Here is a 13,855-nt window from a genome sequence, read left to right on the forward strand (position 1 = left end):
GTCGTTAGGGTCATTATGGTTTTGGTCTGTCTGTAACATAATCTGTCAGTATACAACAGGTTAGACCAGTCCATTCATTTATAATGTGATCAATCTTTAAATTTAGAAAGACTATTAGCCTACTGTAAAAAGCCTCAGAGGTGACGTATACAAAATATGTCCACAAATAACAGCTTTGTGATCCACAAATACAATCATTTGAAGAAAGAAAAAAGTTTAATGGCTGGAAGTAATTTAATACCAGTTTGTTGTTTCCTTTCCAGGCTAAGGAGTCTCCCTCCTAAATAAATAAATGCTATTTCTTCTCAGTGCAAGCATTTCCAAGATTTAGGTCAATTTTTTACAGGCGTAGGGAGCATGCTTTAAGTTTGGTCCCTCACTTCTCCCCCTTGTAGTTGATGATGTACGTTGGGGTATCAGTAACTTGTCCATCACGGGGATAACTATATCATGACACCTCAATGAGTTCTACTGAGTGGTTAGAGCTGGTTTGTGAGGGGGACAGAGGCCTGACGTGCACAAATGAGATGTTTCCACTGTCACCTCCATCACCTCTGTTGTTCCCCCAAGGTTCTTAGTCTCAACCCCACTTTGAACCGCACTAAGCGACAGTGGGGCATCCCCACTGTGGTATCCATTTTGGATGTAGCTGATTGGTGCAGGGTCTGACCGTGGTGGCGACCACTGACAGAAGGTAGAGGGAGCCTCTTTCTCAGCTCTATGGGTCCCTATGGGAGTGGGGCTGAGTTTGGGGCTGGGCTCCAGGGCATAACTGTTCATCATGGTGCCACATGATCGATCCACCATATTGATGCGAGTGGTGGTGCGCATGACACTAATGCTGCCGCCCACCCCTCTGTCACCCCCATTCCACTCCTGGTGTCCCAGCACGTGCTGGCGCAGGATCCTGCGGAAGGTGTGGCGGAACTCCCGGATGCGGTATGCGTAGATGAAGGGGTTGACCACGGAGTTGGCGTGGGACAGGATGATGGCAATGTTCATCACCCATATGTGTGGGCGCCCACAGTCCTGGCAGAACAGGTTGAAGCAGTTGATGATGTGCAGGGGCAGCCAGCAGAAGGCGAACAGCCCCATGATAATGGCCAGAGACTTGGCCGCGTGGACCTCCTTCTGCAGAGTGGAGCGGGAAGACGTGGACGACGAACTTGTCCCGTGGGTGTGCATGTGAGCCAGCTTCAGGTCCATCAGCCTCAGTTGGCGCCGAGCCGCCATGAAGATGCGGGCATAGATGGCCAGCATGACCAGCAGAGGCACCAGCACACAGCCAAAGAAGTTGAAGTAGACCATGTAGTGCAGGGTCACCACACCCTCAAACAGGCACTCTGTCATGCCCTCGGGGCATGAGCTACTGTTGGTGGCATTGACACCCCTGTTCCAGCCCAGCATGGGCGTAAGGCCGATGCCCACAGAGAGAACCCAGCACACTGCGATGATGCTCTTCGCCCTCCCGGCCGTCACAAGACTGTTATACCTAAAGATCACATGAAAACACAAGAGAGGAATTCAGACAGGTGCTTTATATTGTTACATGACAAACATTGACGTTCCCAGGATGAGAGAGTTATTTTTTTCGAGCCCAGACATTCCCAGACAGACTCAATAGTAAAGCATGTTCATCTTTCCTGGACCAAACCAATGGCTTCCTGTGATCAGAGAGCTCTACAGAATATATGGGACAGGCTTCAGAGGGTAAACAGCCTTTATACAGAGAATGTACCCTGCCATACTGGAAGATGGAGCAGCGGATATCAGCTCATGTACTATATGTGGACTTAATAAAGCATTTCCTGTGATTTAAGGAACATGCACAAAAGCTTATCTACCCTCTGATGTAACCCTTGTTGGCTGTCCTTTGTTTGTGCCCTAGACATTACACAAATGAAAATCTGTGTTCTATGTAATATGCAGAATGAGATCAACCGATTTCTATATATATTTTTTTAATTTAACCTTTATTTAACTAGAACAAAATCTAATTTAATAATATCACAAACCATTCAATATTGTGATACACCACAGTTATAATAATTTAGGGCAAATATTCGCTCAGCATTAAAGCAAATATTAAGGAAATTAGTCCGTCTTAAGGCCAATAGTTGTAATGAACAGAATATCAAGCTGTTGTCAGGTCTTTCTGTCTGTTTTCTTCCATTGGCCATGTCTAAACCAGAGTTCATAATGTAAAATCTCAAAGGGCAGCGCCACAGACACATCACCCAGTTGTTTGTGGTTAAGGGGTGGGTTGAGGGGTCCAGGAGGGCTTAGGCCTCTTTGACTGAGTCCCTAACCCTAACCTGCTATGACTTTAACACGAAGGCAATGCCTTCCCACGGAATAATCAAAATTGCAGTTGTGACTGTGACCAAACAGTAGCTTTGGTTACCCACACGCTTGTAGTATGAGGGACAATATTTCCCATGAGGCACCCTATTTCACTCCAGTTTCACTCTTTATGAAAGGAGAGATTTGCAAGTTGAACATTTTGGTTGTTGTTGCCAAGTATTTGGGTTGACTTGTTTGGTTGTAGTCTGCAGGAAATATCCATTAACATACAGCCGTGGCCAAAAGTTTTGAGAATGACACAAATATTAATTTTCACAAAGTCTGCTGCCTCAGTTTGTAGGATGGCAATTTGCATATACTCCAGAATGTTATGAAGAGTGATCAGATGAATTGCAATTAATTGCAACATCCCTCTTTGCCATGCAAATTAACTGAATCCCCCAAAAAACTATTTCCACTGCATTTCAACCCTGCCACAATAGGACCAACTGACATCATGTCAGAGATTCTCTCGTTAACACAGGTGTGAGTGTTGACGAGGACAAGGCTGGAGATCACTCTGTCATGCTGATTGAGTTCAAATAACAGACTGGAAGTTTCAAAAGGAGGGTGGAGCTTGGAATCGTTGTTCTTCCTCTTTCAACCATGGTTAGCTGCAAGGAAACACGTCTTCATTGCTTTGCTTCACAGGCAAGGATATTGCTGCCAGTAAGATTGCACCTAAATCAACCATTTATTGGATCATAAAGAACTTCAAGGAAAGCGGTTCAATTGTTGTGAAGAAGGCTTCAGGTCGCCCAAGAAAGTCCAGCATGCGCCAGGACCGTCTCCTAAACTTGATTCAGCTGCGGGATCGGGGCACCACCAGTACAGAGCTTGCTCAGGAATGGCAGCAGGCAGGTGTGAGTGCATCTGCATGCACAGTGAAGCGAAGACTTTTGGAGGATGGCCTGGTGTCAAGAAGGGCAGCAAAGAAGCCACTTCTCCCCAGGAAAAACATCAGGGACAGACTGATATTCTGCAAAAGGTACAGGGATTGGACTGCTGAGGACTGGGGTAAGTCATTTTATCTGATGAATAGACCCTTTCCGATTGTTTGGGGCATCCGGATAAAAGCTTGTCCGGAGAAGACAAGGTGAGCGCTACCATCAGTCCTGTGTCATGCCACAACAGTAAAGCATCCTGAGACCATTCATGTGTGGGTTGCTTCTCAGCCAATGGAGTGGGCTCACTCACAATTTTGCCTAAGAACACAGCCATGAATAAAGAATGGTACCAACACATCCTCCGATAGCAACTTCTCCCAACCATCCAGGAACAGTTTGGTGATGAACAATGCCTTTCCAGCATGATGGAGAACCTTGCCATAAGACAAAAGTGATAACTAAGTGGCTCGGGGAACAAAACATCGATATTTTGTGTCCATGGCCAGGAAACTCCCCAGACCTTAATCCCATTGAGAACTTGTGGTCAATCCTCAAGAGGCTGGTGGACAAACAAAAACCCACAAATTCTGACAAACTCCAAGCATCGATTATGCAAGAACACAGAGGCAGACGTGGAATAAACAAGCGTACAGTCAATAACACAATAGAAAAAAGAAAGTCTATATACAGTGTGTGCAAATGGCGTGAGGAGGTAGGCAATAAATAGGCCATAGTAACGAAATAATTACAATTTAGCAGATTAACACTGGAATAATAAATGAGCAGATGATGTGCATGTAGAGATACTGGTGTGCAAAAGAGCAGAAAAGTCAATAAAAACAATATGGGGATGAGGTAGGTAGATTGGGTGGGCTATTTACAGATGGACTATGTACAGCTGCAGCGATCAGTTAGCTGCTCAGATAGCTGATGTTTAAAGTTAGTGAGGGAAATATAAGTCTCCAGCTTCAGTAATTTTTGCAATTCGTTCCAGTCACTGGCAGCAGAGAACTGGAAGGAAAGGCGGGCAAAGTAGGAGTTGGCTTTGGGGATGATCAGTGAGATATACCTGCTGGAGCGTGTGCTACGGGTGGGTGTTGTTATCAAGACCAGTGAGCTGAGATAAGGCGGAGCTTTACCTAGCATAGACTTATAGATGACCTGGAGCCAGTGGGTCTTGCGACGAATATGTAGCGTGGGCCAGCCGACTAGAGCATACAGGTCGCAGTGGTGGGTGGTATAAGGGGCTTTGGTAACAAAACGGATGGCACTGTGATAGACTGCATCCAGTTTTCTGAGTAGAGTATTGGAAGTTATTTTGTAGATTACATCGCCGAAGTCGAGGATCGGTAGGATAGTCAGTTTTACTAGGGTAAGTTTGGCGGCGTGAGTGAAGGAGGCTTTGTTGCGAAAAAGAAAGCCGATTCTAGATTTGATTTTGGATTGGAGATGTTAAATATGAGTCTGGAAGGAGAGTTTGCAGTCTAGCCAGACACCTAGGCATTTGTAGATGTCCAAATATTCTAGGTCAGAACCGTCCAGGGTAGTGATGCTAGTCGGGCGAGCAGGTGCGGGCAACGAACGGTTGAAAAGCATGCATTTGGTTTTACTAGTGTTTAAGAGCAGTTGGAGGCCACAGAAGGCGTGTTGTATGGCATTGAAGCGCGTTTGGAGGTTAGTTAACACAGTGTCCAAAGAAGGGCCAGATGTATACAAAATGGTGTCGTCTGCGTAGAGGTGGATCAGGGAATCACCCGCAGCAAGAGCAACATCATTGATATATACAGAGAAAATAATCGGCCCGAGAATTGAACCATGTGGTACCCCCATAGAGACTGCCAGAGGACCGGACAACAGTCCCTCTGATTTGACACACTGAACTCTGTCTGCGAAGTAGTTGGTGAACCAGGCGAGGCAGTCATTTGAGAAACCAAGGCTGTTGAGTCTGCCGATAAGAATACGGTGACTGACAGAGTCGAAAACCTTGGCCAGGTTGATGAAGACGGCTGCACAGTACTGTCTTTTATCGATGGCGGTTATGATATCGTTTAGTACCTTGAGCTAGGCTGAGGTGTACCCGTGACCAGCTCAGAAACCGGATTGCACAGCGGAGAAGGTATGGTGGGATTCGAAATGGTCAGTAATTAACTTGGCTTCTGAAGACTTTAGAGAGGCAGGGCAGGATGGACATAGGTCTATAACAGTTTGGGTCTAGAGTGTCACCCCCTTTGAAGGGAAGGATGACTGTGGCAGCTTTCCAATCTTTAGGGATCTCGGACGATACGAAAGATAATAGTAGTACACAGCATTGTACGAGATCTTCCGTTTCTTGGCAATTTCTCGCATGGAATAGCCTTTCTTTTCTCAGAACAAGAATAGACTGACGAGTTTCAGAAGAAAGTTCTTTGTTTCTGGCCATTTTGAGCCTGTCATCAAACCCACAAATACTGATGCTCCAGATACTCAACTAGTCTGAAGAAGGCCAGTTGTATTGCTTCTTTAATCAGTTTTCAGCTGTGCTAACATAATTGCAAAAAGGTTTTCTAATGATCAATTAGCCTTCTAAAATGATAGAATTGGATTAGCTAACACAACCTGCCATTGGAACACAGGAGTGATGGTTGCTGATAATGGGCCTCTGTATGCCTATTCCATAAAAAATCTGCCATTTCCAGCTACAATAGTCATTTACCACATTAACAATGTCTACACTGTATTTCTTATCAATTTGATGTTATTTTAATGTTATTTTTCTTTAAAAACCAAGGACATTTCTAAGTGACCCCAAACTTTTGAACGGTGGTGTACAGCTGAAATTGTACCCCATGGAAGCTTATTTAGCTCAAAGATGCTCTCTATAGCTGTATTCGCAGGCCTATAGGGAAATTCAGGTGTGTTAGCTCTGACAAAGTTCCTAGTCTAGAGATAGGAGAAGAAGTGGGATTGGGGGAAGTTGAACTTTTCCTGTAGTTGAGCAAAAGAGACAAATGTATCATCAAATAATAATTGGGATAGTGAGGAGAGGCCCAGTGAGTGTCAGATGCCAAAAGCCCCATCATTTAAAGATGAAATAAAATGTTCTGATTGATTGGGCCTGATAGAGAAACACCCCGGAGGCTAACGGCTAAACGGAACTGATTCCAAATTTTAAGAGACTGCTTTACAATTGGGTTGACACACCTTTTGCCTAGGGACACTGGGAAAGACAAGCACAACACAGAAGATAGTGCAGCAGGTTTACACGATTCAGACTCCATCTGGACCCAGAGGGGTCTTGAGCCAGTGGGATCAGTCTGTGTTGCCAGTACAAAAGGGCTCTGAAATTTGCAGCCCAATAGTATGTCTGAAAATTTGGTAGAGCTAAACCACCCAATGCCTTAGGCTTCTGTAAACGTTATCTACCAATCCGCGGTACCTTGGCATCCCAAATAAAATACATGAATGTTTGATCCAGTGAATTAAAAAAATATTTTGGAATAAAAATTGGTTAACATTGAAATATTTGGGCAACACATTCATTTTAATAGCATTAATCTTTCCAATAAGATAAATAGGTAGAGACTTCCAAAAAGTAAATGATTGGTTCAAACGGTCTGCTAGAGCAACAATGTTTTCCTTATACAAATTTGAATATTTCCTTGTCACTTTAACTCCCAAGTAGGTGAATTGATCCAGAACAATCCTAAACTGAAAGCTTGTAAAAGAGCACTTTAAAGCAGAATTATTTACAGGAAAAAGCTCTCTTGCCTAGATTCAGCTTGTACCCTGAGATTGATCAACATTTTTTAAGAATAGATAAGGCATGTGGTAATGTGGTATCAGATTTGGAGATAAACAAAAGGAGGTCGTCTGCATATAGCGAGACTTTCTGCTCTAAGCCTGTTCTGATCATACCTTAAATGGCATCATTAGAGCGCAGTGTAACAGCGAGGGGCTTGATTGCCAAAACAAACAACAAGGGGGAGCTGGACAACCCTGTCTGGATCCACGGTGTAAGGGGAAATAGTCAGAGGACAAGTTGTTAGTCCGTACCGAAGCCATGGGAGAAAAATAAATAATCTTTATCCACGCAATGAATTTGGGGCCAAAGCCAAATCTATAAAGGGCATTTGTTAGCTAGTCCCACTCAACGCGGTCAAAAGCTTTTTCCACATCGAGCGAGACCACCACCTCCGGGTCCCCCAACGCTGGGAAGTACAGTATATTCATAAGGTGTCTAATATTGAAAAAACAAATGCCTATTTATCATAAAGCCAGTCTGGTCAGAGTGTATTAGTTGGTGTAGCGAGCCTTCCATACGGATGGCTAAGAGCTTGGCTAGGATTCCACTCCAGGGGTCTTTGTTTTTCTTTAATGGTAATGAAATTGAAGCCTAATGAAGACGAATCTTTGATGTATTAAGGCACTCTGCAAATAATCGAGACAGGAATGGGCAAATCAGACCGGAAAACGTCCTGTAAAATTAGGTTGGAAAACCTTCCGGACATACTTGACATTGAATTAATTTCTAGGAATAAGGTGATTTCAGAAGAAATGTAATTGACAAACTCCTTATCTGAGAGTAAAATGGGGTTAAGAGGCCATTGATAACACATAGGAGGTTGCTGGGGAAACTCTAGCTCAAGCACTAATGGTGAATGGTCAGAATTAACAATACTCAGCTCTAGTAGGGCAGAAATGTGACGAACTGACTTGTTGGAAAGGTGGCATCAAATGATGGTGCCACGTTGAAAGTCACTGAGCTCTTTAGTAAGGAAATTCCACTTTCATGGCTGTGTGCTCAATTATATACACCTGTTAGCAACGGGTGGCTGAAATAGCCAAATCAACATATTTGAAGGGGTGTACACCTACTTTTGTAAATATAGTGTAGTTGGTTAGCTTTAGCTAGCTGCAGATTCATACTACAGCATTTCATGCATTGTGGCTAGCTAAGACAATCCATTTGTACTATATGCGTTAGGACAGTGGTTCCCAAACTTTTTATTGTCCCGTAACCCCTTCAAATATTCAACCTCCAGCTGCGTACCCCCTCTAGCCCCAGGGTCAGCGCACTTTAAAATGTTGTTTTTTGCCATCATTGTAAGCCTGCCACATACACACTATACGATACATTTATTAAACATAAGAATGAGTGTGTTTTTGTCACAACCTGGCTCGTGGGAAGGGACAAAGAGCTCTTATAGGACCAGGGCACAAATAATAATAGAATAAAAAATAATTTTGCTCGTTATTTAACCATCTTACATATAAAACCTTATTTTATAAAATTGTGAATAACTCACCACAGGTTAATGAGAAGGGTGTGCTTGAAATGATGCTCATAACTCTGCAATGTTGGGTTGTATTGGAGAGAGTCTCAGTCTTAAATAATTTTCCACACACAGTCCGTGCCTGTATTTAGTTTTCAGTGAGGGCCGAGAATCCACTCTCACATAGGTACGTGGTTGCAAAGGGCATCAGTGTCTTAACAGCGCGATTTGCCAAGGCAGGATACTCTGAGTGCAGCCCAATCCAGAAATCTGGTAGTGGTTTCTGATTAAATTCCATTTTCACAGAACCGCTTGTTGCAATTTCGACGAGGCTCTCTTGTTCAGATATCGGTAAGTGGACTGGAGGCAGGGCATGAAAGGGATAACGAATCCAGTTGTTTGTGTCATCCGTTTGGGGAAAGTACCTGTGTAATTGTGCACCCAACTCACTCAGGTGCTTCAATATATCACATTTGACATTTTCCGTAAGCTTGAGTTCATTTGCACACAAGAAATCATACAATGATGGAAATACCTGTGTGTTGTCCTTGTTAATGCAGACAAAGAAGAGCTCCAACTTCTTAATCATAGCCTCAATTTTTTCCCCCGCACATTGAATATAGATGCGGAATGTTCCTGTAATCCTAGATTCAGACCATTCAGGCGAGAAAAATTATCACCCAGATAGTCCAGTCGTGTGAGAAACTCGTCATCATGCAAAGAAATCATTAAGCTCGTCAATAAAAAATCCAGCTGTAACGCATAGAATTCACTGGCTTGTATGCGAAGCAGTAATTGTTTCCAAACATCTCTTGCCATGTCACTGATGCATCATGAAACAGTGTTGTTTGATGAAGGCATTGTCTGTATCATTTTTTCTGCCTTTTCCCCCAGTATTCTCCCAGCCATATCCACGGCAGCAGGAATAATTAAGTCATCCACAATAGTATGGGGCTTGCCTGTCCTAGCTACTTGGTAGCTCACCATATAAGACGCTTCTAGTCCCTTCTTATTAATGGTATTTGTTGCTTTTATACATGTCTTACTACTCGAAAGTCATCTTAATTCTTGCGCCAAAAACTTGCCATGTTTTTGATTTCAAAATGTCTGCGCAAGAGTGAAGGTTTCATTGAGTTGTGAGATAGTACTTTTGCACATGTAACACACTGTGGCTGAGGAAAAGCACTACTCCCAAGATAAGTTAACCCCAAATCAATGTAGTTCTCATCATATTTGCGTCTCTTCGATGGTCCAACCTGCTTTCCTGGGTAAGGGGGCAGTAGCTCTTTGGCTGCATAAGATTCACAACTATCAGTGTCCATGCTAGCTGGGCTAACAACAAATGTAGAATTACTGATGCTAGCATTGGATTTTCTTGTGGAAGCAGAACAACTTGTGTCGTCAACAGGTGCAGGTGTAGTAGCAGAACTACCAGTAGAGTTGTCTCTATGGATGTGGGTATTACTTTTCTTTAACCATTTATCAATTTTCGAGCAATCAGAATGAGCAGCAACTATATTTGGCTACTTACGGACCGTTAATGGAATTCCCACGAGAGAGTAAAGGTTCATGTGACTGGATGTTAATTATTTGACTAGGCTACCTGTATTTGACATTGTGTTGTTATTTCGCTGAACACTAGATGGTTTGATTTTATTTTTGGCAGTGAAACTGTCATGCCCTGATCTGTTTCACCTGTCCTCGTTATTGTCTCCACCCCCTCTAGGTGTCTCTTGTTTTCCCCAGTGTATTTATCCCTGTGTTTCCTGTCTCTCTGTGCCAGTTCGTCTTGTATGTTTCCAAGTCAAGCAGAGTTTTTCCCATTTGCCTGCTTTTTGCATTTCTCCTTTTTCTAGTCCTCCCGGTTTTTACCCGTGCCTGTTTCTGGACGTTGTACCCGCCTGCCTGACCATTCTGCCTGCCTTGACCACGAGCCTGTCTGCCACTCTGTACCTCCTGGACTCTGATCTGGTTTTGACCTTTTGCCTGTCCAAGACCATTCTCTTGCCTACTCCTTTTGGATTAACAAACATTGTAAGACTCCAACCATCTGCTTCCTGTGTCTGCATTTGGGTCTCGCCTTGTGTCAAGAAACGAGGCTACCCAGGAGAGTAAAAAAAACTCACCCAAATGTATAGCCCCGTTGGAAAATATAAATGGACTGTTTGAAAATGTGAAACACATTTTTACTTGGCGTACCCCCGATGGCATTATCCGTACCCCTGGGGGTACACATACCCTAGTTTGGGAATATATGTGTTAGGATAATGGTTCAATATCCTGCTACATGTCTAAACAAAAGACTCCACATATTTACAAGACCCATCATGTTTGCCAGGTGTGTCTGGGGGTGCTTACAGCCATCAATTGTATTTCATGAACATGTGTACATGTCTAGACAATAGTGACCCATCCACTTAGCTAGATGTGGCTGGTTGTTGGTTATTACATTTATTTCGTATGGCATATCAATTTAGACGAGTGTGTCTGGGTAAGCATCATCTAATATTGATAAAATATGTGACCCCCATCCTGAAGCATTTTACCCAGTCATGCCACCTGAAAAACTTGCTATCGGCACAGTGGAGAATTTCACCGTTCCCTTCTGCTATAGTCACAGTATAGAATAGATGAGGTACTTGGGACATTCAACAAACAACACATTAAAAAATACATTTAGACATAACAAATTGTAAAGATTATCAACTAATCTAACCCTACTTGACAACCACGCAAATATTGTTCATTCCTCACAGACAAATTATTGTTATCTATAAACAATCTCCATTTTGTCATTAAAGGCAGGACGAAAGGACTATAAATGTACATCTAATTGTAAGGAAATTAAACTATTTTCTTATATCCTTTGGGGAAAATAATGACAGTGAGAGTTAGGCTACGTGAGAGTGTTCATGTTTCTGTTGGGGGGGATCCAGGGCTGTTTGAGGTGAGAACATAGTCCTGTCTATCTATACTGTGCATGGGCCCACCCCCTCACAGGTCTCCTCTGGTGTTCATTTACCAAGATGATAGTGATCAAAGCCTTTAGTCCTTTTAAACCTTCCAACAGCACACAAACGCTAACCCAATGAAGCCTGTGGAGACATTTATCTCTGTCTGCCCTACGGTGGGGAGATTAGCCCTAATAGAATAACCCTGTTATAATTCAATGTGTTTTCATACACAAATGCATTGTGCTGTGCACATCACTTATATCACAGCCAAGATCTAACGGGCCAGAGGACCTGCCTTTGATGTTCTGTGAATAAAACAACATATCAAGCATAGTTGATACCTGTTTATGTTTGATAGTTGGTATACTATATTTGATAGTTAGACCAGGAGCAGAGTGTCACCACCATGCTCAGCCCTGTCCCCAGCCAACACCCCCAGTCCCTTCCCTCTCCTCCCCTTCCCTCTCCTCCCCTGCTAAGGTCACCTGAGAGGTCTCTTGATGGCAATGTAGCGGTCCACAGCGATGGCCAGCAGGCTGAAGATGGAGCTCTGAGTGAGCACCAGCACGAAGCAGGCAATGAACAGGCAGCCATGGAAGTTGGCGCAGAAGCCTGTGCTGATAGTGATGGCGAAGGGGATGGCCAGCAAGCCCACAGCGATGTCTGCCACTGCCAGGGACACCACAAAGTAGTTCGTAATGCTCTGCAGGGTGCTGTTGAGGCACACGGCCCAGCAGACCAGCACATTACCAGTCACGGCCAGGCAGGCGATCACCAGCTCCAGGACGATGTAGACCAGGGAGGCATTGTTCAACATGGTGGGGCCGGGGGCAAGTTGAAGGTCACAACCAGAGTCTGAGTCAGGTAGCAGGTAAGGGGCCTCTTCCTCTCTGCACACATCGCTACACGTGCAGACTCTGGGCCTCCACCAGGAAACATCCGTTTGATGATTAGCAGGCCCAATCACCAGTAACAACTTCCTGTTTCTATAGCCTTTGCCCAGAAATGGTGCCACTACCAACCACAGAGCAAATGAAGAAGTGATTCGAGGTTCACTCTACTCTATTGTCACGCTACAGAAGGTTGTTTGGTTCTCTCCTTCTTCCAATCCTTCTGTCCAATCGTGTTCTCTGTTGCTAACCTCAGGGGCTGGACACTACACACTGGGAGGGGCTGTTGCCAACCGTTGCCAACCAACTGTCACATGAAGATCAGTACCCTGCAGTGAGAAAGAGAGAGTCATGTTTACTGTTAATTTCTGATTGTTTATTTCACTTTTGTTTATTACCTATTAACATATGTTTCCCATGCCAATAAAGACCCTTGAATTGAATTGAGAGAGAGTGAGAGAACAATCTCATTACTAGTCCTTGTACAAACAGGCTGCAGGTCAACCAGCACACACACACACCAGGTCACAAAAGCAATTTGTCTCCCAAAGCCAGCAGCTCTGTTTCCCACACAGATCAAAGCACAGTCCAATAATACAGCTTTTATTTTAGGACAGCATTCCCCCAAAAAAAGGTCACACATCATCAGACCTTGTCACGCTTTTCTCTCCAATCAAGAACCAAGAATTACGCCAATGAGCGTAGCTATGTGAATTGTAGTGACACAGCTAGTACTATTATTGGAACAGATATTTAGAGCAGTGTTTCTACTGTAATCATTAACATGGCTGTTCCTATTATTTTCGAGGTGTTGTCTTTTTCTCCAAAGCATTTCCATATTCAGCCAGGTTCTCCTATATCTAATGCAGTTGTTGGAAACTTTCTCTCCTGTTGCCAATACAAACCCCTTAGCAAGAGAGATTGAAATGTGGGCTAGTCTACTGAGTTTACTGGGTTTCACAAGCCCCAGGAGTTATTGCAGTGTATCAGCCTCACTTCAAAAGCCCTATAGTTTTGTACGAGCGTACACCTCCGGATATGTATGAACGGATCAAATCAAATCAAATTGTATTCGTCACATGCTTCGTAAACAACAGGTGCAACAGTGAAATGCTTACTTACGGGTCCTTTTCCAATAATGTAGAGAGAAAGATAAAGATGGATACTAGCTATTACCTGACAGTTCAGTATCATGACAGAAATCGTAGACAGAGGGAAACTATGACGTAGTGTAAGATAAAGCATTCTCAATGTGAAAACACGGTTGTTCCCTTACTGATAATACACAGGGGGCCGTTTTCTTCTTCCATTTATAGTAAGTAGCTAGTTGTTATCAGGCCTGACGGAACCCTCTTGGCTATCATGTTTAGACAGAGATTAGACAGCATACCTCAAAAAAATGTGCCTTCAATCAGGGAGACAGTGTGACTGCTCTTTAATCCTGGTCCAGAGGGTCTGTAACCCCTCAACCTCTCTCTCTCACCCCACATTCCCAGTGCCCCTATGGAGTGTGATAAGGACAGTGGATT

General features: G+C 43.7%; 1 pseudogene; it reads right to left on the bottom strand.

The window, feature by feature from the left end:
* Positions 1-260: 260 nt before the first annotated feature.
* LOC139408571 (adenosine receptor A2b-like) lies at positions 261-12,383 on the bottom strand (annotated as a pseudogene).
* Positions 12,384-13,855: the final 1,472 nt, after the last annotated feature.

This window comes from Oncorhynchus clarkii, chromosome 5 (genome assembly GCF_045791955.1).
Source record: "Oncorhynchus clarkii lewisi isolate Uvic-CL-2024 chromosome 5, UVic_Ocla_1.0, whole genome shotgun sequence".
NCBI lineage: Eukaryota > Metazoa > Chordata > Actinopteri > Salmoniformes > Salmonidae > Oncorhynchus > Oncorhynchus clarkii.